Below are 6,639 nucleotides of genomic sequence, written 5' to 3'. Positions count from 1 at the left end.
TTCTTACCTAAAGAGAATATAAGTATTTATGTCTAAAACAAATGACTTAACTCAGAAAAATTGCTGTTGTGATTTCATAAGTTTTTACATCAGTTTATTTATTTTTATTTGTTTTTGAGACAGTTTCATTTCTGTTGCCCTCGATAAAATGCCATGGCATCACAGCTCACAGCAACTTCCAACTCTTGGGCTTAAGTGATTCTCTTGCCTCAGCCTCCTAAGTAGCTGGGACTACAGGTGCCCACCACGATGCCTGGCTATTTTTTCTTTTTGTTTGTTTGTTGTTTGTTTAGCAGGCCTGGGCCGGATTCAAACCCACCAGCCACAGTGCATGTGGCCGGCGCTCTAACCACTGATGTACAGGAGCTCAGCCTGCTTTTATATAAGTTTAATTAAGCAAACATATTTTGGGCTTTTATAGCTTTTCTTTAATATTAGAAGAGTCATCTATTTTTATCCAGTCTAATCATTTTAATCTTAGATATTTTGTTTTTATGATTTTACAAATTAGCATTTATAGCTAACTTTAAAAGTTTATATTAAATTGCTAAAATTCTCCATTTTTACTTTGTAATTATATTGAAATACTGTACTTTGTAGATTTTTTTAAAAAATATTTTAAATGTAGTGTGCAATTGAGATATCCATTGTGCAAAGGAATTCGGGATCACCACTTGTTTGATAAATATGTAAAATCAGGTGAATTTTATTTTCAGTATATTCTGAAATTGACTTATTTTTAGAGATGTTTTCAAGGATAACAAAAATAAACAAAAAAATGAACCTTGAGAAAAAAAAGAGAAAGAAGTGAAAATAGAACAAAAACTTGATTAAACAAAAGTGAAATAGGTGTTAGACGTCTGAGGTGAGGTAGTCATTGCAATTGAGTCTTAAATTTAACTCAGAGGTTGGTAAGAGGTAAGGCAAAAGGGAAAATTCTTTGGCCTATATAATTTGTATTTTTTTTTATAAGTGGGCTAGAACAGTAGCTTTCAAACTTTTAAAATCATTAACCATGGCAAGAAATAGGTACATTTTAACATTGCAACTTAGTATACTCATTTCTGTATGTGTATAGACACACACATACACTCTCACCCTTTTGTCGCTAATATTTATGTAATGTTTATTAACCGCCAGGCCCTATTCTAGATTCTTATAATAATTTATTTAACCCCCAATCCGTATGACTTTAGGAACTGTTACTATCCCTGATGAGGAAATTGAGACATAGATACGTTAAAAATTTTGCCCAAGATCACACTGTTAGTGAAGAGCACGTCTAGGATTCAAACCCAGGCAATCTGACAGACACCAAGGCCCGTGTTTTACCACTGTTCTCTGCTGCTCCTCCTCTCTCTTCAGTGTGCTCAGGTTTGCTGCCATTTATGTATACATACATATTTGCACATGTTTATAAGGAGGAAACAAAGATTCATGAGAAACACTTTTAGTATATCCAGTTTTATTTCGGGGTTTTTTTCTTTCTTTTTTTGAGACAGAGTCTAACTATGTCACCCCGCATTTAAGTGCTGTGGCATCACAGCTCACAGCAACCTCAAACTCTTAGGCTTAAGCGATTCTCCTGCCTCAGCCTCCCGAGTATTTGGGACCACAGGCACCCACCATGATGCTATTTTGTTGTTGTTGTTGCAGTTGTCATTGTTGTTTTCTATTTCAGCTTTTTAAAATGCTAGGTGAATCCAATTGATAATCATTATCTACTATAATGGGTCACAGCCCACAGTTTGAAAAAAACCTTGGTTGCCGGAGACTTTTAATAAGCACTGAAGTCATCAAATGGCTCCTATTTTATGGGCTTTAAATGATATCATGAAAACAGCATCTTTGACGAAAGAAACAGATATCCTCCAAAAGGCATAATTCTTTTTTTTTTTTTTTTAAATGTAATCACTTTAAAAAGTGGCACATAAAAGGGCCACTCAATTTACTAACGTCTTTCTGAGTAGAACTCAGCTACTGCCATGGCCCAAGTGAGGTGCTTTCTGTTGATCTGTTTTAACACAAAATAGATTTTAGGGAATTTACCAGGATGGATGATAGGGTTCTTTTTGATTCTGAGATCCAATCAGGTGTTTTAGATGAGCCTTTAGAAGTGCAAAATTATAGTCACTTTTACAGTTGAACTCTGAGTGTTTGCTTTTTGTGTGCAGTAAGACTGAAATGAAGCTGCTTCTCTGAGGATCCTTCTCTGATGGTGGTTTTACTGGGGCACTGATATGTACCAACCTAGTATGTACTGTGTACATTTGGCTGGCCTAGTAACCAGACCAGCTTTCCAAGGTAGGACAAGTGAAACTTAGAGTTCCAAGAGTATGTTTCTTGTTTGCTTCCGTCTGTCACTGTTTTCTTAGGGTGAATGAGATTCTTCAGGGGAAGAGCATGGGGCTGGGCAGGTGAATTGATTGTTGGAGCTGAGAGTTCACAGAACAGAACACACTTGGAAAGATGGAAATCTTTACCCAAGTTAAATGACACATGAGAAGGGCTGTGGCTGGCCATTGTATAGTTCTTACGTCATTGTGGCAGATTACAAAGTAGTGACCATTTGTAGATGTCACTATGTGAAGATGTTTTCCTGTTCTAAAATGGTGGCAGCTAGGTTTCCTGAGTTCACTTTCACCAGAGAATATACCCAGGACTCAGATACCATACCAAAATTAAAAGGGATTACTTCATTCAAGTTCATTGCTTCTTCCTAAAAGGGAGAGTTGGCCAGCTGTGGCTTGCTAGATTATTTTGCAAAAGAGCCAGCTTCAACTTGAGGTCAAAACTGTCAACCGACGTGGCACCTGTAGCTCAGTGAGTAGGGCGCTGGCCACATACATACAGGTCACCTAAAACAACAATGACAACTGCAACAACAATGACAAATAGCCGGGTGTTGTGGTGTGTAGTCCCAGCTACTTGGGAGGCTGAAGCAAGAGAATCGCTTAAGCCTAAGAATTCGAGGTTGCTGTGCGCTGTGATGCCACGATATTTTACCCAGGGCAACAGCTTGAGACTCTGTCTCAAAGAAAAAAAAAAAAAACAGAACTGTCAACTGAAAGAAGGGTATCTGGTGTACATGATGGTGTTCTTTCTTTGGCCTTGTCCTGTTTACTTGCTTGCTTGTTCATTTTTTAAATGTATTCAGGGTTATTTGAGCTGCCAATTCTAGAGTTACTAATGATACAGTCACACAAATAAATTTGATGATTTCTATGATAGAGAAATGCATGGGGTTATAAGAAACTAAGATAAGATGAATTTTCCTACTCCGGGAAGTCAGGAAAGTACTAGTGATTTGAGTTATTTAAAAGAGTTAGGTCAGTGAGGTGGTGGAAAGGTAAAGAGAGTTAAGTAGAAGCCAGATAATTTAGAAACCTGAGGTTATGTTAAGGATGCTCTTTATTATACAAGCGAGTGTCTTAAGCCAGAAGGATTGTATTTTTATCAATAATTTAGATGATGGCATAAAAAGCATACTTATCAGAATGAGGATATAAGCACACCAAGTCACCATTTCTCAAGTTTCTGATTATCTGGAAGGGTGAATTTCAGCAGTGATTAATATGATTCTTCAGTTAGAACAGACTGTCTCATATGATACAGTTGGTACTTGTTAATCAAAAAATGTTGGTTCAAGTGTGAATTATTAAAAGAGAAGATATATATATAATTGTTATATATACATATTATTATTTTTTAATGTATAAATATGCATTCACTTTCTAACCTTTGGATGTAAGAACAAGACTCTTTCTTTGGAGATAGGTTTATAAACAGTGATATATTTTGCATAAACCATAGTTGAACGCATCAGATAAAATTAACAGTTTCAGATTCTTTAAAGTGGAGTGAGAACTAGACATGTTTGAAGTAATCTGAGTGCCAAATCCTTTTAAATTTTCACAGTTTTTCCCCCTAGCCTTTTATAGATGTTTCACTCACACCCAGTTTTCTAGCAGTTCCTTTAAAAAAAAAAAAAAAAAAAGCATCTTTTATCTGGTCTTTTCAAAGCATTCAACCTCATTTCTTTTTTCTTTCACATTCACATTTCACGTTTCACATTTTAGTAGTTTACGTAATATGTAATGAAATTGTATAAGAAGACTAACGTATACTACAGGCATAAACATGTAAGGCAGCAAGCACCTCAATACTCGGCTAGTTTTTCTATTTTTAGGAGAGATGGGTCTTACTCTTGCTCAGGCTGGTCTGGAAAACTCCTAAGTTCAAGGGCTCCTCCCATCTCAGTCTCTCAGAGAGCAGGAATTACAGGTGTGAGCCATTGGTCCTTGCCTACAAATATGTATATTTTTTGTTGTTATTGTTTTTGTGGCATAAAATAATTTAACATAACCATTATTATTACTGATAAGATATACAATGACATATCAATATTTTACAATATCAGGACATACATTAACAACATTATATACATATATATATACACACATAAAGTAATCCAAAGAAAATTAAGCCCCATTTTATATTTGACAATATTTCCTGTATAGTTTTCACATATCAAATAAGCCTAATTTGTCTCTCTCAGATGTTCAGTGGTCCTAATATTTAAGAAGTTGACTTGATTTCAGAAAGATCAAATTTTGATTTTGGAAGTTTTGTGAAATATCAAAGACTTCAGGCATTTGTTTGAATAGGATCACTGGTCAAAAGATTTTAAAGGCAATATAGAAGATTATGGGTGTAGTTAAAAATATTTTTTAATACATTGACCTCATTTTCATTTTAATGTGAAACTTAAAGACTACTTTCTGAAAATTTTTAGTAAATTCAGATTTTAAAGATAGAGTGGAAAGATCAGTTTAATCATGCTCAAAGTAAAAGCAAGAAGACTGCTTTTGCTTGGCTTGAAAGGAATTTAAAATTATGCAGTGGTTCTTAACATGGCAGCATGAAAATGCTCTTTTTTAGCAAGAGCTAAAAACCTAATTCATAATGGTAACTGTGGCCAATGGAATATGAGTCCCACATTTAGAAAAGCAAGCTGAGAGGAGACCTACTCTAAGGAATCAGAAATTTCTTTGTGAGTCTTCATTTGGTTCATTTTACATTATTTCCTTTATTATCAAGTCACTTGAATCATTATTGACAAGGTTGGTCAACATTGTGCTGTCTACATCAGGTAGGATAGAATTGTCAATCCACATTTCAGTGGATCTTATCTTTGATAAGATATCTACAAGTTATTCCCCAATTCTAGGAATATTTACATAGTTGCCTTGATCCAGTTCTCTTTTCTGAAATTTGCTTAGCTAAAAAAGCACACTGGTTTTCACCAGCATCCAAAATGATGTCTGCAGACCCTTGAATCAGAAGATTCACCTCATTTAAGTAGTCACTGATGTCTGCCAAGCTGAGCTAAGTCTTCCTGCCATTTGTTCTTGGAATGTATTTTCCCTCAATCTCTAAATAAGTAGAGCTTATACTTCAGGTTCAGTCAAGCACTGCAGGACTAGTCCCCACTGAACTCATACTCTCTTTTGCTCACATTTCTTGACATAGTGTCTTGAGAAGGCCTTGGCTAGTTGATAAGACTGGTGTAGTTGATTAGATTAGTGTAGTTAGATTTGTACACTTGATTAGATTAGTATACTCGATTAGATTAGTACACTTGATTAGATTAGTGCGGTTGATTAGGTTAGTGTAGTTGATTAGATTAGTGTACTTGATTGGGTTATATACTTGATCAGATGATTAGATTAGTGTAGTTTACTTGATTAGATTGGTGTGCTTGATTAGATTAGTATACTTGATTAGTGTGGTTGATTAGATTGGTATACTTGATTAGATTAGTATGCCTGATTAGATTAGTGTGCTTGATTAAATTAGTTGGTTGATTAGATTAGTATACTTGATTAGATTAGTGTGGTTGATTAGATTAGTCGGTTGATTAGATTAGTGTGGTTGATTAGATTAGTACACTTGATTAGATTAGTGTGCTTGATTAGATTAGTGTGCTTGATTAGATTAGTCGGTTGATTAGTGTGGTTGATTAGATTAGTATACGTGATCAGATTAGTGTGGTTGATTAGATAAGTATACGTGATCAGATTAGTGTAGTTGATTAGATTAGTATACTTGATTAGATTAGTGTGGTTGATTAGATTAGTATACTTGATTAGATTAATGTGCTTGATTAGATTAGTACACTTGATTAGATTAGTGCGGTTGATTAGATTAGTGTGCTTGATTAGATTAGGATGCCTGATTAGATTAGTGTGGTTGATTAGATTAGTATACTTGATTAGTGTGGTTGATTAGATCAGTTTACTTGATTAGATTAGTGTGCTTGATTAGATTAGTGTGGTTGATTAGATTAGTATATGTGGTCAGATTAGTGTGCTTGATTAAATTAGTATACTTGATTAGATTAGTGTAGTTGATTAGATTAGTATACTTGATTAATGTGCTTGATTAGATTAGTCAGTTGATTAGATTGGTATACTTGATTAGATTAGTGTGGTTGATTAGATTAGGATGCCTGATTGGATTAGTGTTGTTGATTAGATTAGTATACTTGAGAAGGTATAGTCCATGTCATTAGAATATTTTCTAGGCTCGGCGCCTGTGGCTCAAGCGGCTAAGGCGCCAGCCACATACACCTAAGGT

General features: G+C 34.9%; 1 protein-coding gene across 1 annotated transcript in view; it reads left to right on the top strand.

Annotated features, from left to right (window-relative positions):
• RPS6KA5 (ribosomal protein S6 kinase A5) overlaps positions 1 to 6,639 on the top strand; it is a 193,265-nt gene that overhangs the window by 88,087 nt on the left and 98,539 nt on the right. The gene's annotated exons all lie outside the window — the stretch shown is intronic.

Source organism: Otolemur garnettii, unplaced genomic scaffold (assembly GCF_000181295.1).
Source record: "Otolemur garnettii isolate 467f Iridium unplaced genomic scaffold, OtoGar3 scaffold00020, whole genome shotgun sequence".
NCBI classification, from domain to species: Eukaryota; Metazoa; Chordata; class Mammalia; order Primates; family Galagidae; genus Otolemur; species Otolemur garnettii.
This window is presented reverse-complemented; position numbering and strand designations above follow the sequence as displayed.